Source organism: Aythya marila (assembly GCF_965140915.1).
Source record: "Aythya marila genome assembly, chromosome: 7".
Taxonomy (NCBI): domain Eukaryota; kingdom Metazoa; phylum Chordata; class Aves; order Anseriformes; family Anatidae; genus Aythya; species Aythya marila.
In genome coordinates this window covers 15,741,744-15,769,067 of record NC_139048.1, presented here as the reverse complement: position 1 = coordinate 15,769,067, position 27,324 = coordinate 15,741,744, and the positions used below count along the sequence as shown (strand labels likewise).

The following is a 27,324-nucleotide window of genomic DNA, read 5'->3' as shown; positions in this document are numbered from 1 at the left end:
CTTGGTGTTTCCACAGGGGCTGTAGCAGACGTGGCCAAACCACAGGGACTGTGGTTTGCAAGATATACTTTACTGTTTATGTTTCAGCCAGATTAAATGTGGTGATGACGACAAAATTTAAAGACCAGGAACATGGGCATTGTCATCTGGGAGCCTACAGCTATTATCTGATGCCAATACTTATATTGGCTTGGTCAATGCTGTAGTTTTCTTTCCTCAAGTACATGCAATAAAAATACAGTGTTATTGTGCTTCTGCTTACTTTCCACTACTTCCAAGGGGAGTATTTCAAGAATAAGTAGGAGTCTAGATTTGGTTATTAATTAGTACCCCCATGCTTCTAGTTACTTTATGCAATTTATCAAATTTCATGGCAATCCAATTAAACGAGTGCAGTTGAACAGGTGCCAGCTGTTCACACTGTAATGAGGGAGATCCTTGAGCCTCCAGGAGTGGGGGAGATCCTTGAATCTCCATATTTTGGCCTCCAGAATCCACCAGCTAAAGGTGGACCACAGATTGGTTCTTTCCAAATTGCCATGGCCCTATACACAACTTTCAAGCAGGCTATAGAAACTTGAATGAAAACCAACACTAGCCCTGGGCAGGTCATATTCACTCAATACTTGAATATTGAGTGTTGGGAGTCTGTTGATCTGGCAGGGTCACTGGCAGACTTTAAAATGGGTTTGCTACATGCACAGAGTGTAATCTGTTATTTTAAGCTTGTATATAACTGAAGACATTAACACTTTTCATCAGTATTCTTTACAATTTCACTCCCTGAAAAAAGGCACAAATCTATTTTCTGTACATTGAGGGTTTTTTTTTTTTTTTTTTTTTTTTTTTTTTTTTTTTTTTTGTATTAAACGGAGCCCTTACCAAAACTAACATTTAATACAGAACTCTATCTTGCTCCTTGGGATGCAACAAATTTCAGGAGAATCTTAGCTAACGAGCACATTGTAGACACCATGTAATCTGACCTCTAAACAGAAATTCATTCCCTATAATTCATACATAAAGCAGAGTTAACACATTGTTACAGTATACATCTGAATGATTTTTTTCCTAATATCTGAAGTGTGCAAGCCATATAAGAGACATGTTTGTATAGTCTACAGCTCCTTGGAGCTTCATAAAGTGAGTTTTCAATTTGCAATTTCATAGAAATCTCTAATAAGAGAATAAGCAGTATAGAAAATGGTTCCTAGATCATACCACTGGCATTTCTTGCTAAATACAGCTATATATTTAAAAGAAGATAAGCACTAAATATGTTAAACTTATTTTAGAACTTTCAAAGTCAAGTTCTGCTTAGGAAAAAACTTGTAGCAGCTGCATGCAACTGATTTTACTGGAATGCTCTCTGGAAAATATACTTTAGAAAAATCTTAGCTCAAGAAGGTAACAATTTTTTAAAAAAATATAAAGCATTGTCACTGATATCTTTTATGCCCATTTTATACAAAAATAACAAAAGGATCATGACTTACCATATATTCCTTATTTTTTTTCTCCCATATACTCATGTTGGAGTTGATTCCAAATAAGTTGCAGGAGCATTTTCTCATGTCTGCTCTTCCCCCTTAAACACTCCCATATGTTTTTTTGTTGTTGTTAATGTGATTGACAGGCTTGGCATTCATGGTGGGTGGGTGGGAGAAAAACATTCTTAAAGTAAAAAGCTAGAATAGTATTATAGTTTCAGTACATTCACGGTTGGAGAATAAAAGCTTGCTTACAGCTATCTGCCTGGAAGTTTGATAAAATTTGCAGATTAGTTTTGCCTCTTTTTATGTAACAGGGAATAAAAATAAAAGTATCAATGGAAATCATAGCGTCTGGAAGAAACCTCAGGAGATGTAGGCAGGGCTTCAGTAGAGAAGCAGGATCAAGTATAACTAGAGCAAATTGTCTTAGTCTTGGGAATCAGCTGGGCAAACCCTTTTTCTAACAGTGAGGTCTTGGGGGCAGCACCAGATTCATCACATCTTTAGGTGGCACAGAAGGAGGAAGAACTACCAATTTTGTCTAGACTGGAGGTTGCAGGAGAAAGTCCCTGTCAGTAGGAATAATATTTGCAGTTTGACTATTGGATGGACTAGGCCCTCTCTTTCCTGAGGAAACAAACCCAGCTTCTTCAGTGTTTCTTCCGAAGCACTGATTTAGTTTATAAACTTGTTTAGTCTTCTCATTAGCATTATCTTCAGTTTGGCTCCACCGTAATTGAAAAACAGGGTGAATTTACTGGCCTCAGTATACTGTTCTTTATTTTGTTGTAAGTGCTTCTGTCTCAGTGATAGATATCCCTATGGTGGCAGGGAGGGGTTCAGAGAGGACACGGAAAGCCCACCTGTTAAACACGTGGCTCCGGGGCTGGTGCCAACGCAGAAATCTTGGGTTTTTTGATCATGGGGCACTTTACTCAGCACCTGGCCTGATGGCCGCAGACGGGTCCCTATCTTTTAGGGGAAAAAGGATCCTGGGCCAGGAACTGGCAGGGCTCATTGAGAGGGCTTTAAACTAGGTAGGAAGGGGGGTGGGGCTGAGGCTAGGATTGTTAGGGCTGTGCCAGGGGGAACAATGGCAAGGCCGGAGGATAAGGCAATGGCCCAGCTGAAGTGCATCTACACCAATGCACGCAGCATGGGTAACAAACAGGAGGAGCTGGAAGCCATCGTGCGGCAGGCAGGCTACGACTTGGTTGCCATCACGGAGACGTGGTGGGACCAGTCTCATGACTGGAGTGCTGCAATGCCTGGCTATAAGCTCTATAGAAGGGACAGGCAGCATAGAAGGGGTGGTGGTGTGGCTCTCTATATTAGAGAGTCTTTCGAGGTTGTAGAACTCGAGGTTGGGAATGACAAGGTCGAGTCCCTTTGGGTTAGGATCGGCAGGGACAACAAGGCTAGTGTCCTGGTCGGGGTCTGCTATAGACTGCCGAACCAGGATGAGGAGACGGATGAGGAATTCTACAGGCAGCTGACAGAGGTTGCAAAATCATCAGCTCTTGTACTCGTGGGGGACTTCAACTTCCCTGACATATCCTGGAAGCACAACACAGCCCTGAGAAAGCAGTCTAGGAGGTTTCTGGAGAGCGTGGAAGATAGCTTCCTGACGCAGCTGGTTAGTGAGCCTACCAGGGGAGGTGCCCCGCTAGACCTTCTCTTCACAAACAGAGAAGGACTGGTGGAGGACGTGATCGTCGGGAGCTGTCTCGGGCAGAGTGACCACGCAATGGTGGAGTTCACTATTCTTGGCGAGGCCAGGAAGGGGACCAGTAAAACCGCTGTATTGGACTTTCGGAGGGCTGACTTTGAACTGCTCAGGACACTGGTTGGTGGAGTCCCTTGGGAGGCGGTTCTGAAGGGCAGAGGGGTCCAGGAAGGCTGGGCGCTCTTCAAGAGGGAAGTCTTCATGGCGCAGGAACGGTCTGTACCCACGTGCCCAAAGACGAGCTGGCGGGGAAGAAGACCGGCCTGGCTCAACAGAGAATTGTGGCTTGATCTTAGGAGGAAAAAGAGGGTTTATAAGCTTTGGAAAAGTGGGCAGGCCACTAAGGAGGACTTTAAAGAAGTAGCGAGGCTGTGCAGGGACAAAATTAGGAAGGCCAAAGCTCATCTGGAGCTCAATCTGGCTACTGCCGTTAAAGATAACAAAAAATGTTTCTATAAATACATCAACACAAAAAGGAGGACTAAGGAGAATCTCCATCCTTTACTGGATGCGGGGGGAAACTTAGTTACAAGAGATGAGGAAAAGGCGGAGGTGCTCAATGCCTTCTTTGCCTCAGTCTTTAGCGGCAATACCGGATGTTCTCTGGATACTCAGTACCCCGAGCTGGTGGAAGGGGATGGGGAGCAGGATGTGGCCCTCATTATCCATGAAGAACTGGTTGGTGACCTGCTACGGCACTTAGATGTGCACAAGTCGATGGGGCCGGATGGGATCCACCCAAGGGTACTGAGGGAACTGGCAGAGGAGCTGGCCAAGCCACTGTCCATCATTTATCAACAGTCCTGGCTATCGGGGGAGGTCCCAATCGACTGGCGGCTAACAAATGTGACGCCCATCTACAAGAAGGGCCGGAGGGCAGACCCGGGAAACTACAGGCCTGTCAATTTGACCTCAGTGCCAGGAAAGCTCATGGAGCAGATCCTCCTGAGAGTCATCATGCAGCACTTGAAGGGGAAGCAGGCGATCAGGCCCAGTCAGCATGGCTTTATGAAAGGCAGGTCATGCCTGACGAACCTGATCTCCTTCTATGACAGAGTGACGCGCTGGGTGGATGAGGGAAAGGCTGTGGATGTGGTCTACCTTGACTTCAGCAAGGCTTTTGACACTGTTTCCCACAGCATTCTCCTCAAGAAACTGGCTGCTCTTGGCTTGGACTGGCGCACGCTTCGTTGGGTTAGAAACTGGCTGGATAGCCGGGCCCAAAGAGTCGTGGTGAATGGAGCCAAGTCCAGTTGGAGGCCAGTCACTAGTGGCGTCCCCCAGGGCTCGGTGCTGGGGCCGGTCCTCTTTAATATCTTCATCGATGATCTGGACGAGGGCATCGAGTGCACCCTCAGTAAGTTCGCAGATGACACCAAGTTAGGTGCGTGTGTCGATCTGCTTGAGGGTAGGAAAGCTCTGCAGGAGGATCTGGATAGGCTGCACCGATGGGCTGAGGTCAACTGCATGAAGTTCAACAAGGCCAAGTGCCGGGTCCTGCACCTGGGGCGCAATAACCCCAAGCAGAGCTACAGGCTGGGAGAGGAATGGTTGGAGAGCTGCCAGGCAGAGAAGGACCTGGGAGTGATGGTGGATAGTCAGCTGAATATGAGCCAGCAGTGTGCTCAGGTGGCCAAGAAGGCCAACGGCATCCTGGCTTGTATTAGGAACAGCGTGACCAGCAGGGCTAGGGAGGTGATCGTCCCCCTGTACTCAGCTCTGGTGAGGCCGCACCTCGAGTACTGTGTTCAGTTTTGGGCCCCTCGCTACAAGAAGGACATGGAGGTGCTTGAGCGGGTGCAGAGAAGGGCGACGAAGCTGGTGAGGGGCCTGGAGAACAAGTCCTACGAGGAGCGGCTGAGGGAGCTGGGCTTGTTCAGCCTGGAGAAGAGGAGGCTCAGGGGTGACCTTATCGCTCTTTTTAGGTACCTCAAGGGAGGCTGTAGCGAGGTGGGGGTTGGCCTGTTCTCCCACGTGCCTGGTGACAGGACAAGGGGGAATGGGTTTAAGTTGAGCCAGGGGAGTTTTAGGTTAGATGTTAGGAAGAACTTCTTCACTGAAAGGGTTGTGAGGCACTGGAACAGGCTGCCCAGGGAAGTGGTGGAGTCACCATCCCTGGAAGTCTTCAAAAGACGTTTAGATGTAGAGCTTAGGGATATGGTTTAGTGGAGGGCTGTTAGCGTTAGGTTGGAGGTTGGACTTGATGACCTTGAGGTCTCTTCCAACCTAGAAAATTCTGTGATTCTGTGATATCCAGATGTACTTCAGACATGCGCTCATTACTTCAGTGTCCATGTAATTGACAAAATACTGAATAAAATCCAGGGCAGAGAAAATTCTTATGGGACCCTACTTGAAATACTCTCTGAAAGAGATTCACAGATATCCTCTCAATCTGAGACAGACAAGCATATGCAATATACAGTACTTTGACCATATTTCTCTAGTTCTGTGTGGTGATTTTATATGGGACTGCATAAATAGCCTTAGTGATATGTATTTCATGCCCCCTGTCTGCTAGGTAGTTATCATATTGAGGAAAGACATGAGACTGCTTTGACACAGTTTGTTCCTGACAAGTCTATTTTTACTGCAATATTAAGAAACAATAAATATATTGAGGCTCACCATTTGCCATAATATATTTGTGGGAATTGAAGTTGGGCTGATTGTTCAGCAGTTTATGGGCCTCCTCCTCCCTCTCTCCCCCCCCCCCTTCCCATCTTAACATATAGCTGTTTGCCCTTTTCAAGTTACTGCCATTTTATTGACCTACATTATGTGCTGGATTCATAGGACTCAGAGTTCAAGGATTGCTTTGGCTTGTTCTTTAAAAAATCTTTATTGTGAATTTCATTATGCCATTCTTATTTAAATTTAAATTATTTAAATTTTAAAATTCCACATTAATGCAAGTAGTAAACATGGAGATCCTTCCATTGCTGCTATCAAAATTAAGCATCTGGTCACAGTCTTTTCTGTGAAGACTAATGAAATACCGAAATACTTCAGTTTTCTCTGACATTTGTTATTTGTTCTCTTTTCCTCTAAGGAATGGATTTTTAATTCCCTGTGTTTTTCTCTCACTAATATTTCAGGAGCCATGGTCATTCAGATGTACGTTAGTTGAAGCAGTGAGGAAAATGCCACAGGCTCTTTCAACAGTCCTTGCAGGTAAGCACTAAAGAAGGAGTTTTCTGCAAAAATGTTTCTGCAGAAAGTCATTGTGTACTTAGGACACTTTAGCCTCATTACATCCTGGGAGGAATCTTTATATTTAAACTGATTTTTGTTTTTCAACTTTTACTTTTTGGAAGTTCTTGTTGAAATTCTAAAAATCTTGCAACGAAAACACATTCAAAATCTCAAAATCACTTTTTTTTTTTATTCTTTTTAAATTCAACAATGTTGTATTGCTTAAAACTGTCATCTGTTCTTACGATAAGGAGAGTGTAATGCCAAATTCATAACAACTTTTACAATGGTGCAACTGATCACAGACCTTGATTACCACTGAGAGTGTGGCAGAAGCAACAAAGCTTTCATGATTTTGTAGAAGCGAGAATTAAGAGCTGCTATGGGTTCCATCTAACAACGTATACTCCAACAGTGGCAAAATACAATTTCTTTTGGAGTTGTGGTTACTTTTTTTTTTTTTTTTTTAATTCTAACTATGCTAGCCAAATATATGAGGCATGGAAATAGGTTTCAAGAGTCTTGTGACTGGCACAGATTATTTTTATGATTTAAGTAAGTCAATTTGGGAGCCTTTCAGAGGCCAAAGAGAACTCTGGCTGCCTAAATACTTCACGGATCTGTGCAAATCTCCTTATATTCTGTCCTGCTGTTTTCCTTCCTCCTTGTGTGTGTTAGAGGATTTAGCCCTGTGGCAGGGAGAACTACAGAGATGTTTAATAAATCAATGATATTCCAACTGTTATGAAAGCTTTCATGTTAAAATGAGCATGTGAGTTTTGTAGATGTGTGTTTTCAGCTACTTTATTCTTTTTTTAGCAGTCTTAGAAAATGGTACCTTTCAAATTCTCTTAACCGCGTGTAGCATTCGTTATTTTTGTGCGCTGTTCATTTTAAGATATAATACAGAGTAATAATCTGTAGAACTTCTTTCAGGATGTAAATATGAGCCAGCAGTGTGCTCAGGTGGCCAAGAAGGCCAACATCCTGGCTTGCATAAGAAACAGTGTGGCCAGCAGGGCTAGGGAGGTGATCGTCCCCCTGTACTCGGCTCTGGTGAGGCCGCACCTCGAGTACTGTGTTCAGTTTTGGGCCCCTCGCTACAAGAAGGACATCGAGGTGCTTGAGCGGGTGCAGAGAAGGGCGACGAAGCTGGTGAGGGGCCTGGAGAACAAGTCCTACGAGGAGCGGCTGAGGGAGCTGGGCTTATTCAGCCTGGAGAAGAGGAGGCTCAGGGGCGACCTTATCGCTCTCTACAGATACCTCAAAGGAGACTGTAGAGAGGTGGGGGTTGGCCTGTTCTCCCACGTGCCTGGTGACAGGACGAGGGGGAAATGGGCTTAAGTTGTGCCAGGGGAGTTTTAGGTTGGATGTTAGGAAGAACTTCTTTACTGAAAGGGTTGTTAGACATTGGAACAGGCTGCCCAGGGAAGTGGTGGAGTCACCATCCCTGGAAGTCTTCAAAAGACGTTTAGATGTAGAGCTTAGGGATCTGGTTTAGTGGGGACTGTTAGTGTTAGGTCAGAGGTTGGACTCGATGATCTTGAGGTCTCTTCCAACCTAGAAATTCTGTAACTAACAGGTCAACAAATAATTTTTTGGAGGATCCTGGCATGTAGACTGTTACTGAAAAATAATTAACAATTTTAAAGAATAAAAAGCTTCTATTTGCATTACTTAATTGAAGGCTCTGTCTGGCCTAGCCCTAAATAATATATCTAAAGCATGTTTACTACATTTGATTGTGAAAGATTCAAGCACAAAGAAGCCTCAAATGAGAGAAGAAAAACAAAACAGATATGAAAACCAAGACCCCCCCCAAACCTTGGTAAGAATGGTTAGCACCATTGCTATACGAGAGAGGCTGTGGTTATACACCAGTTTGAAACCTGACACCTTTAAATCACTTCCACTATATCTAGTTTGCTGCATAAATACACCCTTTTTAAAATTCTATATATTTTTTTTTATTTCACTTGCTCTATATCCCATTTGTGGGGCACATGCGCACCCCCTGACATTTCAGATGAATTATAACTATTACCAACTTCTAGTTTTTCTTTTGTTTGCCTCTTTTGTGTCTCAGAGGCTGGATATACAGCATAAAAAACATTGTCTAAAGGACAGTTGCACTTTGAGTTATTGCTCAGACTTCTAAAATCCTTCTTGTAAGGCTTTGATTGTTGGTTTGACCTTCTCTTTGAATATACAGTTTCAGCAGTTGTTCTAGGAAGATTTTCTCAAATCTCTCCTTGCATTAAACATGCACTTATCCTATATAATTGTTCGTAACCTGATTTTTACACCTAGCTTCCTTTGTCTTTTCAGAAATCCATGTTTTTAACTAGTATAATAAAACATAAAGGTATTAAAAACCCAACCTACTACAAAAGTGACATTGTTCATTAGAAATTCTCTCTGATTTTTTTTGAAGGCTGCAGTTGATGCCGTTGTGATATCCTTTCCAAGTACGCAGTGTTCTTAGCAGTTTAACTGAGCCACTTTTTTGAATTGTATTCATTTGAACACCTTGGCAGAACTCACTGTCTACTCCTCTAGGATCATACCCTGGCTTGTATAGTTTGCTTTTACATTTCATAACGTTTCTTTACAGAACCTTTCTTACTTTGAAATTCATCTGTGTGCTGACTATCCAGATAAAATACAGAAAAATATGTACAAACATATTTCCATCTGGCAACATTTATATGAATTAAAATCTAGTGAGTAAAATTCAAAACAGAAAAAACAATATTATTTTAGTGTCTTTTCTTATCATTTAATAACATTTCTAGGCAGCTTAAATTTGAAAAACTGCAGCTGATGCTTATTTTAAATGATTTTATGTTCTGGTGTGTATTTTGTTAGTATAATGAATACTTAGTGAATGTTATCGATTTCTTTGAGGCTTGTACATTGATATGTGTAAATCTTCTACAATACACATGATTTTTGATATGAGATAAGTGAAAAAAAGGTTAAATTAATACTTGAACTCCCAGTAAGCATGTTAATGCATCATTGCATAGTATTTTACAGTGGAAGATCTCAACAAATGTTTGACCATGTAGGTGTTGAAGTGTGCCATAAAGGTAGTATAAGAGGCAGTGTTTTTATTTTATGATGCTTCTGCTTCCCAGAGTTCCATTCAAGTTCTGGAACTTGGCCAGCTCCAGCTCAGTGTAGTTAGAGAAAATTCCAGCTGATTTTTCTAACAAATGTATCTCTGTATGACTTAAAAAAAAAAAAAAAAAAAAAAAAAAAAAAAAAAAGCTGGATATAATAAATAAAAATAGACAAAGATATCCGTCTGATTTGAATGATTTGAAATTGCTCTGGATAACACTTTTTTATTTGAGGGTGTAGGGCTATGGACCTCTCCATTCTCAGTTGTTTGTATATATATACTGTACAGCATAGTACTACAGCATAGTGATATAGTATTTTTGTACTAGTCATATGCAGATTGCATTCAAAGACATGTACCTAGTATATGCTTCACTGAATTCACTGAAGTCATAGTTTTATTTGCTCTTTGTACTTAAAAAAAAAAAAATTGAGATGAAATTGGACAGGGAAAATAACTGAATGGGTGAACAGAACACTACAAAATGTTGGGCATTCCTGTGAAACAGCAGAAGGTCTGAGATAAACAAAATATGACAATTGTGTCATATGAGAGAGGGAAGATCTGAGAACAGAAAGTGAGATATAAAATTCTCAGGACAAAGATATTTGTCGGTTATTGTCATAGAGTATATGGAAGGAAGAAAGCAAAAAATGATGGTTGTGGGGAGCCCAGGGTTTTCTGGAAAGCATGTTAATCGCAGGTAAAAGGAATTGGTTGGACCATGTGTGTCAGCTGGCCAGTATCTAGATGTTTGGATCAAAACTTAGCAAAGCTCCTCCTGTCTTCCAGACAACAAAGCCAAGAAAATTAGATGGGAAGAATGATCTTTTGGGACAGTTAAGTGAAGACAGAAAGAGCTCAAAAGGGGAAGGATTTTTCATAAGATGGATAGGCAAATTGAAGAGATTGACAGAATAATGTTGTGGAGAGGTAAAGGTACAGAAAATGAGAAAGGAGGAGATGGGTAGATAAGCTGTATAAACAGAATTTTTCTCAACTTTTTTTTTTTGTTGTTCACAAATGGAGCTACATCTACATGTTACAACACATCTGGTGGTGTAAATCTGCTGACATAGATAAAAATTTTTTATCAGTAGAGATTAATGGACAGTCAACAAAGTGAATATAATAAAATCTCAATAAATTAGGAATACTTTAAGAGTTGATAAATATTTAGCTTGGGGAGTTCTCAAAAGGCTATTTCAATAGATGTTATGTTTCTGCTGATGTTAATAAGTTTAAAATGAATTATCAAGAAAAAAATTACAAAGTACTTTTTTTTTTTCCTCATTTGAATTGCACACTTTAAACTCAATCATTCCATAATTTATTTTCTTTTTAATGTGTGTTTTTATTTATCATTTAAATAATAGTAATGGCAGCAAAACTCCCTGCCAGCATGGTCCTAAGTGAAATTAGAACTTGGTTAAAGTGATGTGATAACAGTAAATGTATAGAGGGTCAGAGCATTCGGTGTCATATTGATCCCCACACCAAATCTGGAGAAGAGACTTTATTACAGAATTATGGAACTGTAGGGGTCGGAAGGGACCTCAAGAGATCATCAGGTCCAACCCCTGTTTTGTTTTATGCCGAATAGTCAGAATTTGGCATGGTTATATCTATTTTCCTTCCATTTTTCTTGTGAATGTTTTCTTCTGTCAACCTTTCTTCCAAAGCTTTAGCATCTTCAGGTTGATTGTCATAGAAGTATTTCAGGAAAGCTTTGCTGTGAATATTCTCACACTTGTTTTCTGTGCACATTGGCAAAGTCACCCATTGTAGTATAAATTAATGATAATACAGAGCTGTTTCAGTTAGTTCCTCACTCCTCTCTTCTAAAGTGTTCTTCACTCCTCTTCGTGCTAAGCACAGCTGACTTTATTTCCAAGGAAATGTGTGTGATGTATTGGAAAAATGCTCAGGCTTTTAAATATAAGTAGGGAGAAACTGAATAATGGCATCCAATATACCAAAGGGTAGGCTTGTAGTACCAGTCAGAATTAGTGGGGCTGAAGGATGTGTCTCACTGCTTGTGTGACATGCCAAACAATACCATTAAAGTATGCCTGAAGATTTTTGCTGTTTCTAAGGAATATACTGGGAATGTTGGGCTCAATATTCATGTATATTGCAACAAAATGAAGAGAACCACAGTAGCAATTGCTGTGTTTTAAATGTTTGTCTGATAAGCTTTTTAAAGGATCTAGATACAAAGTGTTCAGTACACACCTATACACTGACATTATTATAAATGTTGTATTTCTGACCTTCAGATTTTTTCTCTTGATCTTGGATTAAAAGACATATTTGTCAGTTTGACACTGCTGATGTTCTGTCTGCCAGGCCTAGTGCTGTTATACCATGATTCCTTGTGATCCCATTGTCATGGGAATGGTATATCTCAAATGATGAATATACTTTGAAGCAACACAGGAAATAAACATACTGGCTAAACTTCATTTTCAACAAGTCTTTTGGCTGAAAAATGCTGTCTTCAGTTTTCAGTGTAATTGATTTTAGGCAATGTCAATATATTTAAGAACATTATTGTTTTATCAGACTATATGGAAGGATAATCCTGTTCAGGTGGATTCAGATGAGTATTTCAATTATGTTATTGGTCAATTTTTCACTTTTGACTTCCCATGCATATGGCACTGTATTACTTTTCAAGACACTAAACTGAACAGTGGTGAAAGAAGATAGTAGGGACAAGCTGCTTTCTGTGTTTTTGCGCCTCATCTAAAACAATGAGCCTCTGTGTTTACAGTGTTCAACCTTCCAACACAAACACTCTTGCTTGTATTACTTCTAACTACTAGGAAATACTTTTCTATTATGAACTCCAGTTCTAGAAACTTTTTAAAAGATTTTCCGTGCAACTGCATATAGTATTTGGTAGAATTTCATATGTATGTATTTTTTCTCAGTGTTATTATATAGCTCCATAGCAGTAGAATAATTTAAAGGTGAAGAGTGTATTTCACAGCTGTTCAGAAAGTTATAGCATGAGAAAAGTTGACAAATATAAGCCTCCTTCCTTGAGAAACATAGCTCTATTATTTAAGACCTTTTATAAAATTTATTCCTTATAAAATAATTTGTTTTGCAGGTCTGTCTTTGAAAATTTAGAAAGCAAAATCAAGTGAACTGCTTGAATGGAATTTATCCTCCAAAACAGTTAGATTCTTATCCATCCTCTAATGCATGTGTAGAAAATGGATTTTTAGATTCTCTCTTATGCTCCCAGAGGTAATTACAATTGTATTAGGAACTATTTATCAAACAACGTATGAGAATATCAGTACTGAGGCTTAATTTTTGATGGGAGGAATTTAGTAGGATTTTGCCTAATTCCCCAGTAGATAGGATCAATGGGACTGTTTGCACAGTGTTTTAATAAATGTTCCAAATGTATATTTATATATATTACATTCTCTTTTGTAGAATATACTGTAGACAATTTTTAATCTGATTATTTTGTTTAGAGATCTAAATTGCAAATCCAAACCGAATAAGCAAGATAAAATCCCTATCAGAAAGGATGTCTTTAGCAAAGTATTTGATCAGAATAACCTCAGAATTACTCGGTTAAAGTTCAGGTAACAAAACTTAAATCAAATGAAGCAATGTTTATTTACAGAGAGGATCTTAATCCTTAACGTGCTTAGTTTAACATTACAGGATCTTCTGCAATAAGTTAGTGCTTGCCTACTTTGAAGTTATCAACTGAATTTTGAAGACTTTGCAAGAAAGCTGAATGCTTTGCTGGGCTGAGAACCTAAAGCTGGTGAAATCACACTGATGTTAATTAATGTCTATTGGTATGTTTTGAGATGAATAGTTGGAGCTACATGAAGCAGAATGGATTTATGGTAACTACACGTTTCACTGTTTGGATGTCTACATATATATGTAGACATATATATATGTCTACATATATATGTAGACATATATATATGTAGACATCCTTGTCTGAAATGGTATTCAAATGGTGAAACATTTGAATTCTTCTGAAACATGATGGGGACATAGCAGAACAGATTGCTCTGAAGAATAAGATATAATAGTTGATTATTCTGTGTTTTCAGTTAGCCCTGTGATGAAGATAGGAACAGCAGAAGACATTTTGAATGGTGAAAATCATCTTGTGTTGAATATCTTTTAAGCTAGCTCAGCTGATCTTACATCTTATTATTAAAGTTTTATTCTGAAAGAGAAGTACAACAAATAGGTTCTGTGTATTATGAAACTAGTATTTTAAGTAGACTGCTTGATTAGAAGAGAGAGTAGTGAACTTGATGATTTGAAATTTTCCTCATCAGTGAATATATTTTTTCATGCAAATGTGTAAAAGTGTCAGTGGCCACATATACATGAGACAGCTTTCTCCACTTCTTCAGAAACATTTATGGTATACAATTTTAATGATATTTCACTGTGCTACATTTGTTTCTCAGAGGACTAATAAATGTAGTTTGGAATACAACACTTCAGTAGCAAAGCTCCTATCAATATTGTGTGTGTAATTACAGTACAGAGTAAACCACAAGAAGAGCAAGACATTAGTTAACCAACCTGATTTAATGAGTTATTTTTCTGGATATTAGTTCCATATATTTATTTTAGAAGTTCGAAAATGATCAGAAAAAAATTTCAAAGCAAAACAATAAATGGTCATTTCCAGTAGTAGACAATTTACAGGTGTAAATATCTGCTATCACAGATTTAATTTGTGAAACAATTTCTAGGATGAGTTGCAATGTATAGGCCTAGCTTAACTCTGATAATATACGTACATCGAGAGATTAATTTAATCAAGAGAAATGCAGTGTTATAATGCTATGCTGTAATAGGCCATAAGGGGGAGTACTTAGCTACATCACGTTGTGACAACTCTGGAATATAGACACTGAAAGTAGGAACTTTAAGACCAGCAGCTGAAAGCAGATATTCTTTTCAATGTTTATTGGCAATGAAAGTCTATTTACTAAAGGAAGAGTTCTTCAGATCTTTAGATTCAAAACAATAAAGTCACTCTGTGTTCGTATATGAATCAATCAGTAAATGTCCTACTGAACTGGAACTGTTAAAATTATTTTCCAAAAACGGAGCGTTGGTTTTTGATTGTTTGGAAAGAAGTTAGAAATTTTCTTCATTTATTTGACTGGATGGTTAATTTATTAAGTGTAAATTTGGAATACTTATAGAAAATTACAGTTTCATTTTCTTTCCCATATTGATATACTAAACACAGGTTCTTTCTGTAATTTTACCATAGATAGTTGATGTAATTCTTTTATATTGATGTTGTTTACCAAGACAGCTTTTATTGTTACTACTGTAACTGAGATAGTAATCTAGCCCACACTATACATTCATGCATGAGATATTCGCAGCTGTAAGATAGTCAGTTCATTGGCTTGTTTTGAGGTCTGTGGATTCAAAAAAAAAGCCAGTGCAGATTAAGACAAGATATAAGATAGTAGTTTTTTTTTTTTTTATGCTAACTGACACTTGACGTCAAGGGGGTTTCACATGACTGTTCATGTTGACTGTTAGTTTATCCTGGCAAATTATGTGGAAGATAATAGTAGAGTAGTACCTCACTTTCTATATAAAAACTCACACTTTACTTTTTTTTTTTTTTTCTTTTTTAATATCTCCATGTTCATCTTAAATACTATTCACAAAATTTAATCAATCAAGTCATAGTTACTGAAGCTAGACAGAAATCATAATGTTCCCCAATTTGTCAGTGAAGGAAATACAGCAAACACAATGACATAGATTTGCTTTGCACTGTAGTGCAATGGCCTCTTGCTGTATTTCTGTATGCAAAATTTTGTGGTAACTCTAAAAGTTATTTTCAAAAACTACTCTTCTTTGCAACCAGCATGTGACCAAGTAAGCAGTATCAGTGCTCAGTCTTACCTTTTGATTTTTCTGCTAGGACTGATACTCTCAGTGTGCTTCTATATTTTTAAAAATAGAATATATATTGTGATATGCCAAAATTTTGCTTTAGTACCCTTTCTGGTGAATCACATATTTGCTGATGAAATCACTTCAGGACTTAATGTTTGTTCAGTTTGAAATGGTCTTAAATTACAGCTTTATTTGAAGATGATATACAGCCATTGATTGTAAACCTAATGGTTTCTCTCTCTGCTTTTGGATTGATTAAACAGTGATTCCTGAGTTAGAGAATTGGGAATAAGTGGTATCGAACACAGAAGTTCCATGTGTGTTTTCATGCTTCAGTAATGCACTTTCAAAGCAGTATGTCAACAGGATGTTGCAAACATTACCTTATTCTTCATCAAACCATTTCTGAAGATGGCCAAAACCTGAGACAAATTTTTATATTAAGAATGAACGAAAGACAATTGTTAACCTTTTGAAAGCATTATTTCTTTTGCTAGTGAGTTTGTCCTTAATGAAAACACTGAGTGTGTTCTCAGTCAAAGACTTTAATTTGCACTACTTTCTCAGATGAACTATTCATATATTCATTGCAAACATGTAGAAACTTTAGCTGAGCTCTTTTGAGGTCAGAATTCTCCTTGTTTAGGAACATCATCCTTGTGTGTTGAAGTAATTGATCCCAATCATTCACTGAACAGTTCTTCCATTTCAGTTTAGTGCTCAAATATTTGCTGGATAAAGTATTGCTAAATCTAACATTGAATTGCGGCTTATTCTTTTTCTTGATTTATTTCCATCTTATGGACAAAATGAGTGGGCTTAAAAGATCCAGAAGAATTTATACCTAGAACAAATCCCAAGAGAGAGATTAAATATGTATGAATAATATCAACATTTCAGTAATATGTCATAGGAGTAATCAGATAAGAAATGACAATTAAATTCTTGAAAGAGTTTGGAATGTGTTCCGCCATTATGCAAGAAATCATGGCAGAATATTCTTGCCTGGATAGTGTGGTAACAAATAGTTGAATATAAAACAAAATTTGTCCCAGACTAATATGTCCCTAGTATCCAAATCCCTCAGGAAAAAGTCTCTGTCATGAATCCTTGGTGTTAAAAGGCTGCTGTCTCCAATGAAGCAGTATCAACTAAATAATAAGTGTCTGCATCTTCAAATGTTTTATCTGCTATATGACTACAATATATATAAAGTATATAGTTGATAAAACTATCCACACCTGATAAACAGTTGCCAATGTTTGTGAATTTGCCACAATCCACACAGAAATTGATGGAGGTAAAGGGATTGTGTCTGCCATGTGTTTCTGGTGAGAGCTTGAATTTAGCTATGTGTTACATTAAATTGTTGTAAATACACCTAAAAGTAAATCCTATTATGGTTTATCTTGATATGGCAAATATGATTGCTAAAAATCAAGATCATAGTTAAAGAAATTGTGTCAATTTCCTTAACCAATAGTATATGCTGAAGAAAAGACAGTGTTCCTTCCCCACCCTCCCCACCAGCTGCATCTCCAAACACTATCTTCAGTGCTGTTATGGAAACATAGCAAAAGCCAGAGGTCCATCATGTAATCTATGTAGGTAGCTTCACATTGCTTTCCTATCTTACCAGTATTTCTTCTGTCTCACTACTTATTTTGAGGTTCGTGTTGCTTATGCTAATTTAGGACTCAGATTTTACAAATTTTAATTAAACCAGTTAATATCACCATCAGAAAGAGGTGAAATAAAGCAGTGATGTCATGCCTTTATTGGACTGTATCTATCTAACTTTTCTGTAACAGTGCTACTGCTCTGCTAAATTTGGCAGAATTACCTCTGAGATGTCTACATGTAAATAAGGCAGGGACTTCTCTGTTGACTTAAGTCTTTTAATGACTCTTTGGAGAGTGGAGCCATTTTTTTTTTTTTTGTGTGTGTGAATTCTAGCTACACAACGACAACAGCTTTTTACAGAGGGTCTGCAACCAGTGCTGTGTTACAGAAAAATCTGAGAAGTAGTTCTGGGAGAGGAAAAATAAAAAACAGATTAAATATTTTAAGATTTGTTGGTTTTTGCTTTTCATTTTAAAAAGATATTTGTAAATAACTAAAAATTTAACCATAAAATTACCAGTAAAATAAGGAATTAGGGGAAAAAGAAATCATAAATCATTTTAGGTTGCCTGGCTTCACATAAAATTAAACCCTTTGTTTAACCTAAAATGAAAATAGATATTTTGGATAAACGGTACAAGGAGTTTCATTTTTGATTGAACAGACACTTTCGATCCTAGAAAAGCATTTGGGTTTCATTTCATGGAGAACGTTCTGCCTTTTCCAATAAATCATATATTTCTGTCAGCAGTTGCTCAGCAAATGAACTGAAAATATTTTGTTTACCTGATCCTCTGGATTCAGTATAAAATACTTGCCAACATGAATGCACTAATTTGCCCAAGACCTTTAGTTAATTTGACCCTAATGGGGTCATTTTACTGGATGAAGAAAAGAGAGAAGTGGTGCAAAAGCTGAGCTGAGAGATCTGTAGAGGGAAATTTTTGTTCATTTGACCACAAAACCAAGCCAGGTGGCTTCCTTGGAGTCAGGTCTGACTGTAGGCTGGCAGACACTGTTAGCCCCAAAACAGCTGTTACCTCCCCACATCTAAAACACAAAAACAGAAAAGATTCTTAATTTGCACAGCAATTGATCAGCCTTAAAGCCATTTGGCAATGTGGATAAATGGCCTAGCAACCCTGACCCCTGCTATTTTAGGGGTCTGCATGTCCATGTCTGCTTGTCCAGAACTGCTCGTGCAACAGTTCTTTATACATAGAGCATGGGATCCTACTGAATTAAACTCTAGCTCTACTGAACACTAGAGGTTTAATATCTGTTCACTTATACTGAGGAATGTTTCCTTTTAGCCAAAATCCTAACACATATTTCAGACCCTTGCTTGCATCAGCATTGTCAACTTGTTTATAGTAGACTGTCTAAAACACAGGCAAATTGGCTCTTCCCCCCCCAGATCTAATCTGATAATTAATATGGATATACTGCATCTCTTCACCTATATTAAATAGAGGCTGTTGGCCCAGACTAAATCTAGTCTAATGTCTCCTTTCATACAGAAACCTAAGTGTGAATTACCCGATCTTGTTGATCTGGACCTTAGCCCTTATCCCAAATTTATGTTTTACATATTAGATACCCTAAATCCAAGGTTATCCTTACTACCTTTATTTGTAGGTGTGTTGAAAACCTATTCTAGGTAAGTACAAACCATACTTTAACCCTAACATATACTTCTCAACCTCTTTTTCTCAGTCTCGTTTTGTTCTCTCTTGTGATTTCTGTCTGTTATAACCTTTACCCAAAATGTAATATTACACTATTAACATGCAAAAGCAATAACCTTTATCCAAAATATGATTTTACCTACTGGCTCATGATGTTAAAAGCATTAAATTTGGCCTAACTATAGTCCTAACCTTACCTCGTTAGATGCAGAAGTCATTGTCCTTGATTTCAGGCTGTCACTGATTTGGTTAGTTCCTCTGCTTTTACAGTGGCAATAGAAGTGGTTGAGGTTTAAGTTTCAGAAATATAGTTAGGAGAGTATCTTTAAAAGATTGCAGTGCCAGATAACTTTATAGGGGAGTCACAATATTGCTGCTTAGTAATTTGCAACACACACTTTCTTAAATGTGTATTTGAGTCCTAGACAGCACCGGAAATCTATTATGTTCTTAGAGCTGCAAAAGATTGAAAAACAGTGACCTGAAAGGAAGGTGAATGAATTTGCAATTTCTAGCTTACTTATGGAAATTAAAAAAAAGAAAAGAAAAAAGAAAAAAAAAAAAGAAAAAAGAGAACTTCACTTGTTTATGTATGCGCCTGTTTTGAAACGTGAGGAATGGGGAGGACATTGGTTATTTCTTAGGCATATTCAGCTTGAATTAGTGTAAAAAGTGATGCTTATGTTAATTCTTTTTTTTTTTTTAATATTATATTTTTTTTTTTTTTACAGTTCTGAAGTATTAACAAAGTTGAGCATTTTTTATTTATCCATTTAAAGGGGTACCTGTAAACTGTGGCTGACCTAGATAAGGGACACAGAGAAAATGTCATTGCTGATACAGTCATTACTGATAAATAAACAGAAAACTCTGGTGTTATTTTTAACCTTAACACAACCCAGTTGTTCTCGTGAATTAATACAGGACCAAACCAACAGAAGATATATGGGGAGATGGACACTGATAAACAAACACTGTCACAACCCTGGAAACAAAATTCTATAATCTAGCACTTTACATCTATTGTCTAAAGTGCAGTGAATGCAATACAAGCTGGGTAGGCAAAGTTGGATTAATGGGAAAGAAGGCAACATGACAGATCTTCAATCATTTCCATAATGAGAAAATATTCTCAAATTCAATGACAGAAGGAAACCCGAGTAATCCTTCTTTTAATGTATAGCTAAAATCTTTCTTGTATGTTCTGGAGATGATTGAGGAGTCTGTATAACCTTTCCAAGAAGTTTAATTTTAGGGCTTCACTGCTCTGCTATTTTTCTAATCATTTTTACTCAGTCTGCTAAATAATTATACCAAGCAATGTAATATAGCCTTGAGAACATCTTACCAGCCCACAGTCTTGTAAGGCCTGAGTATGACTGGAGAAGTACTGTCAGTTACTTTTTGTTTCCCTTTAAAACAACCACTTATCCTCAATTCTTGGCCCCTGTGTTTAGCCTTCTACATGGTACTGCCTTTTGTTTATGCTGTAGCATGTCTGTGGGTAGCACATCTGTGGAGGCAACTTGAGGTGAACCTGTGGTGGTTTGCTCTGGAGCAGCAGGGAGCATGCCCCGCAGCTTTGTATCTCACCACAAAGACTGGTGGGTTTTGTGTTTTGTTGTCTTTTGTTTTTCACCATGTTCTCTTTTAGTAAAGAGAATATGTATAAATGGTTGCTAGCGTTTCTCCCAGCAATTACTATCTATGTTTGAACATCAACATTAGTACTTCTGCAAAATAATTTTATATGGAACTCAGAGATATTAGTATATATACATGTACGCATAATGCAGAGTTAAACACAAGTTCTAAAGATATTTCTGGTTCCTTTCAACTTTGTTCAGCAATGTCTACTAGAGAATAGACATTTAGGATATTTATTAATGGCCTGTAGCATATGTCTTTTCAAAATACCTACTTCCTTACCACTATTAAATGCCACCTACTTCCTACTCAGAAACCTTTTTTTCCTGGACATAGTCATTTTTATTTATTTATTTATTTATTTTCACTCACTGTAGCACAGTGAAGTGTGCTCTTATTTCCTGTAATATTTCTTCCCTCAAATGTGAAACTTCTTATTCCCTCTCAGAAACACATATATTTATGGTCTGATTTGGGTCTGACTTTATGTTTTCTCTATCATCTTTCATCAAGAAATATTTACATTCAGTTTCTTTTCAGGATGCTATATGCAATCAGCACAGTAAAGGCTACTGCATAGTCAGTCTTTACATTTTCTTCTTTTCTAAGCTGATTTCATCAATCACCATCATCCAGCTCTTACTTGAGTCTGCGTGGCACAGACCAGTGGTTAAGGCTATAAGCATGAAGAAGCACTGTTTTCCTCAATGCCTCATGTAAAATCAGTAGTCTGGACTAACTACCAAAATCTACAGGAGTTTTTCTCTAAATCCTCCCATTTGACTCATTTGCTTTTAGACAATGAAAGTCCATTGACAGTTCAGTATCAATTCTGTGGTGCTTGAATCAAGCTTGTAGAAGAGCAGCCTAAAACTCCTGGCAATCCAGCTGGGTTAGAAAATACCTATGGAGTGATATTGCCAAAATAATTGTTCTTGGGAAAATGATATCTTTGGGGTTTGTAACCAGTTACCTGCTTTCCATAACCATTAGCACATACTTTCTCTCCTCTAACTTGGCTTGGTTTTACAACTTTAACTCCACATAATTCAACACAGTTAAACAAAGCAGGAGCTAAATCTGTCTGTGTATCATTCTTGTGTTCCTGACACTTTGAGTTTCAGTGCATTGTAATCCACATAATGGAATGCCAGCAGGAAAAAAAAAAGATATTGAATTGTTTCCTTAATAACATCACAAAGCGCAAAATGACTAAATCAAAATGCCTTTAAATTATAAACAGCATGTGTTTTTAGTAAACTCTTGAGTAAATTGTAGCAGAACAGCTTTTGCAAATAGATTTATTAGCTTTATATCCTTCCTGCTTTCATGCTTTATGATATGTAATAATAATTAGTTTAGCATAGGAATCAAGAATTATTATGCTTCTTTCGTAGTGTAAGAAAAGTTGAAGCTTGTTGATAGAAAATTCTGCAGTTCAGTGTGGTCTTCTGATTTGTTATTGAAGTATTGAACTAACAGCTTTATTCATAGCTGTGAGATTCAACGTTGGGTCTGGCTTCTTTTCATGCAGCAGAAAATTAGCTTTTGTTTCTTAAAACTAAATCTCTGCAGCAATAAGCACAGGAAAGAGGAGTAAACTCATAATACAAAGTAGTATCAATAAATTACTTCAATTAGACGGAATTATACTGTTTCTTTGGATAATAAAAATGTGACAAAATTCATGCTGACGTTTCCTAATAAGCAGATATGCATCATAAAATAATAGCACAATATTTGTATCTGTGATTTAAGAAGTCAGAAAGATGACTTTAAAGTTTATGATCTTAAAAACACCTAGGGAGACTGTAGTTTTCTAATAAAGATTGATCAACATGCTCAGAGTTAAATAAGTATGCAAGCCCAAACTGGGCCAGGGCTTACAGGGGCTATCTGAAACTTAGTAGTATTACATTTTCTATAGACTGGAATGATGGAGCCAATCTTGATTTGTATGGGAAAAGAATTTCTGGTTGCTTTGAGAAATGAATTTTTATGCAGTTGAGAAAAAACACCTTTCAGTGTTTTTTCAGTGAAAGGTAGAGCTTTCAGATCCACAGTGTAAAATAAAGAATGTTTAAGTATTTTGTGATACTCTAAGCGTCTGCCAAATTGTAGGTGAAGTTAGTAAGAAAATGACAGAATGCTTTTGTGGAAACTGAGTCTAGAATATTTTTGGATTTTAAAAACCAGCTGGATGAAGCAAACTCTTTCCTGCAATGTATTAATTACCCAGCTACGTTATTTCTGCTGCAATTAGTTCTGCATTAGTGGAACTCAGGACTGCAATATGTCTGAAAGGTGAGAATACTGCCCTGTTCCACTGTGCTTTCTGGCTCCTTTCATCTGATATTTCTAGAACAAAAATAAATCATTGATTTTTCCATTCACTTGCAAAAGTCATAACACATCATTCAGATAAACACCTGTTTTATTTTGTTTCTGGAGGTAAAACAATATGTGAAATGCTCATCAGGAGTCTTTTTTGCTTTGCTGGTGCTAGTGATAACATTTTTTTCTACAGCTTTTTTGATGGAGTATACAGAAAGACCACTGTCAGAACCCACCATGATGTTAACCATTACCTGTTGCTTTTGCTCAGTAAGCTAGTAGGGGAGATAAACTTTCTTATTTTAGTGTGATGTGCATAAACTTGTGAAGGGAACAAGGAGATATATCATCTAATGTTATCAGATATATATCAGAGATATATCATGTAAGTTTTTCTTCTCTCTGCAACAACATTATCTATAGTACTTACTGTTATTTACTCCTCTCTTTTACATTAGCTGATCTGATTATCTCCTCAGTTTAATGATGTGGGAGCTGCATGCCAAATAAGCTTTCCTGTACTACTGAAAATTGGTATATAATTGCAAGTTTTATAGGAAATGTAGAAACAGCCTTTTCCGGTATTTCATTATTTCGGATTAAGTGCATTTCTCTTTATTAGATGCATCATGCTTTACAATCTGTAAATGTAAAAGACAAAGACATGTCACCCGTACAGATGTTTGCATTTTTTGAGGTGTAAGTAGGCCTACAACTGCATTATTTGCAATTACTGCAAGATGCATCTATTGTATGAACTGGTAACTATTGTAGCAATAAATTAATGATTATTATCATTATACTATATATCATTATATTATGATACCTGGCCAAATTACCTACTATCTTAGCAGTATTGTACTAGTGGTGTGAGGGAGGAACTAAGCTTACAGGATAAGAATTTTTACAGAGCATTCATTTCTACTATTAACTTTTTATATAAGAAGTTTCTGAAATGTCCACAGGAGCATTATTTGGTCATCTCTCAGATAGAAATATAATCTTTTCAGCTGCCTAGGCATAAGCCATGCAACACAACTTGTGTGACACCTCAAATATGAAAGGTTATTGGATATTTGTTAATTAACAGAAATGTCCTTAATACTGGCAAGAGTATTAATAGTATTAATAAGAGTATTAATATTAATATTAAGAGAAAAATTAGAATTAAGAGAAGAATTAAGAAGAATTATTAATTAATATTATTATTAAGAATTAATATTATTAGGAAGAATATTTAGAGTATTACTGAGAGAGTCTGGAAAACAGTACTTATTATCCAAAGGCCTTTACCTTTGTAAACTGTGTTTGGAAGAGGTGTGTAATTGCTCAAAGATCTGCCTGACCATGTACATTGACAGGATTATGAAGATATATCTGTTTGGTGCTGACAGGTTCGCAAGGCTCTCGTGAGACTACAGCATAAAGAAAATCACTGATGCACAAAAGCACAAAAATCACTGATGCACCAGCACAAAAATCAAAGGATAGCCCAATAACAATCACAAGAAGGAGCAGCAGCTGCCATTAGCAGCGTAACCATAGAATGCAATTGCAAGCGTTGTTATTGAACAGAGAAACTGAAGGCAGAGTGGAAATAATAGTTTCCATGGAATATAGACATACTGGCATGGGAAGGAAGTAACTCCTGCCAGGATTTGTCACCAATTACTTTTCCCCATGCTGTAAGGGGGAACCCTATTGCCCTGTTCTATTGTTCAACAACGTGACATCACTCTTTCCTTGTTTTCTCAGGAAGGGCTTAGAAGTACAAACCCTTTCTATAACATACAGTCAGTTAAAGAAGCTGTCAGCTCATTGTATGATTTCTACATGGTCAGTTTCTGAGGTATGTCACTAAATTCATTTTTCTTATTCAGGTTTTCACCTCCATTTTGGGAAAAAAAAAAAAAAAAGATAAGCTATTCTGATCATGTACATCAAAAATGTACATCTGATAACAGCAACTACAAGATTTCATGTCTTCTGTATCTTACGTGACAAATGCAATGATACAGCCAAGTAAGTACATTCAAAGTATACTATCAATTCATCAGTTTATACAAATTCTTGGTCACCTGGGTGTTTTAAGGAGCTTATCATTTCCAATGTGAATAGCTCAAGAGCATATATTTCAAAGTTCCTCCCAGAAAATATCGTAGTGAGTAATTCAAAGAACATAAACATCAAAGGGAATAAAAGAGAATTGATTTTTAAAGGTATCTGAACATTCCCAGAATATATTTTTCAATGTTTCCTTATCTTTAATAATTGTACATTTATTCAAAATGCTGGAATCAAATGTGACAGCATGATGTTCTCTTTCTTTATGTTGTAGGCTATCAGGTTTGTTTACCATGCACCTTGTGAAAGAATTTATATATTAGTAAATGAAAGTGGAAGAAAAAAGGGGGAACTAAAGAAATAGATTCCCAGATACCGACCCTTTTTGTTTGATGGAATTTTAAGATATTGTTAAAACTTGTTTGTTACCTACTAAACAATAATATAAACTTTCCACATAATGTGGGATTAAGGGTAGAAACTTGAAGTGTTTGTGAGTCCATATAGTACCCTGGTAACAAGTGAAGAAGAAGACTGAATTAAAACAAAGTCTGTACTTATTTCTAGAAGCTAATCTTCCTTCCCCCAACACCCTCCCTAAAAAAAAATCAGGAGAAGCAATAGCCGTGTTATTTGTAAGCACTGAGAGACTGGAAGAACAGGTATCAACAGTGAGTGGCCTGCTTAGCCGCTGAAAAGGCCAGAGCTCAAGCAAAAGCAGACAGTAATATCTAGAAAGGAAAAAGAAAAATAACAGAATTTTAAATTTTCCATAGAATTGTTCATTGAGAAATGAACATTGAATTATCAAATATTTTAAAATAAAAAAGCTAAGAAAAATATTTTTTGTGAAACAATAGAGTGTGAAACACTTTTAAGCCAAGGTTAAATCAAAACCCAAAAATGTATGCAATCACTTGTCTAGTTTTTATTGGTGGTGCTTAAGATAAGCTTTCTCAAAGGTTAGTATACTGTAGCGCCTGATTAAAATCACCTGTCACCACCTTTGACTCTTCACAGGAAAGCTATGGGCAAGTAATGTTTTATAAAATATTTACAACGCCATTCATATAAAAGCAGGGCACTAAGACTATCTGACAATAATCCAGAAGGTGCAGTGAAAGCATGTGTGAGTACTGACATTCAGAGGAGTTGAACTGTGCTTTCCAGAAACCACATGTTCCCACTGTTTTTCACCCTGAGGAACCCTTTTGGAGCTGGATCAGCCCCTTGCATGGTCAGGCCCATGTCTCTGCCAGGCACTGCCTATGGACTGCTTGGCTGACTGTCATTGGCACAGGCATCACAAGTGGTGATCACTTACAAACATCCCATTCCTAATCCATGCCTTTGATGGATTAAAACAACATTAATCCACAACAACAACATGAGAACAAAGATTTCCTCCAGGGAAGTGAACCACCCTGACTCCTCCAGGAGTGTGTACACTGGAAGAACTGCACTGAATTGGAAAGAGTTTCCATGGTTTTAAGCTGCTGGTCATGCATAGTGAAGGTGAGGTGGTGCCATGATTCAGGTAATGGGTTGCTTTCCTTCATCATATATGACAGACACACTGTATTTGCCTTTTTTTTTCGTAAAACATATTCTACTTCCTGTGTTACTGTCAAAAATATTATAGTGTGATGTTGTAGGAGAGCAGATTATTTGCTCAGCTGGTATTTGGAAATCTTATTAATTGTAGAATGTATTTTTAATAAAATTGCATCATTGCAGAGACATTTCCATGACATTATGCTGTATTTATCTGACAAAGAAAATCTTTTTGCATTGGGTTGAAAGTCAGAAATTGATTTCCAAAGGAGTTGGATGCCTAACTGACCTTGATGATTTTGAAAATCCCACTAGGCCTCTGCATCTTTTTGGCTCCTAAATACCCTCAAAAATCTGGCTCAAGTGTTATTAGAGCAACACAAAGGAATAATAACTTATGTTTTTCATGGCCGAAGGGTTTTACTGGCACTGAGCATCTTCATATTACACTGAGGGAAATTATATTTGCATATTTGAGAACACCAAATTAATTATAACATAAAAAAGCCTTTGTTTTACATATGTAAAGAATCTGTTCTCAAATACCTTATTCCTTGTAGGGCTTGAGATAAAGTAAAGCATTTTACGAAGCCTATGAAGGCTGTAAAAAGAGATACATCCAGTGCTCAATAGATATGGATATAATTAGTATTATAGAAAACAGAAATGGAGCAACCACAACAGATTGCTCAGCCTTAATGCCAGACCCATCACACCTCATTTTTTTTTCTTTTTTGCTATTCTTTTGCTTAAGCCTCTTAAGGTCTGCCTGTCCATTTTCCAGTTCCTATGAAAATATCTCACACAATTTAAAAATAACCTTGAAGTGATCTATTTTGACAATTTTAATGTTATGAATCAGAAAGAGGAATAGATATTTTGGCTTCTGGATTATCCTTAGGCAATGGAAGAAATGAATGGTGTCTAGTCTATGTACAG

At 37.3% G+C, this 27,324-nt stretch overlaps 1 long non-coding RNA gene across 1 annotated transcript in view; it reads left to right on the top strand.

The window, feature by feature from the left end:
* The window catches only part of LOC309880277, a 64,837-nt gene extending 40,021 nt beyond the window's left edge, over positions 1–24,816 (top strand). Inside the window, exons 2-3 of the long non-coding RNA XR_014317933.1 lie at positions 6,318–6,393; positions 24,648–24,816. This is a non-coding gene — a long non-coding RNA (uncharacterized lncRNA). The remainder of the gene's footprint in view (positions 1–6,317; positions 6,394–24,647) is intronic.
* The last annotated feature ends 2,508 nt before the right edge of the window (positions 24,817–27,324 follow it).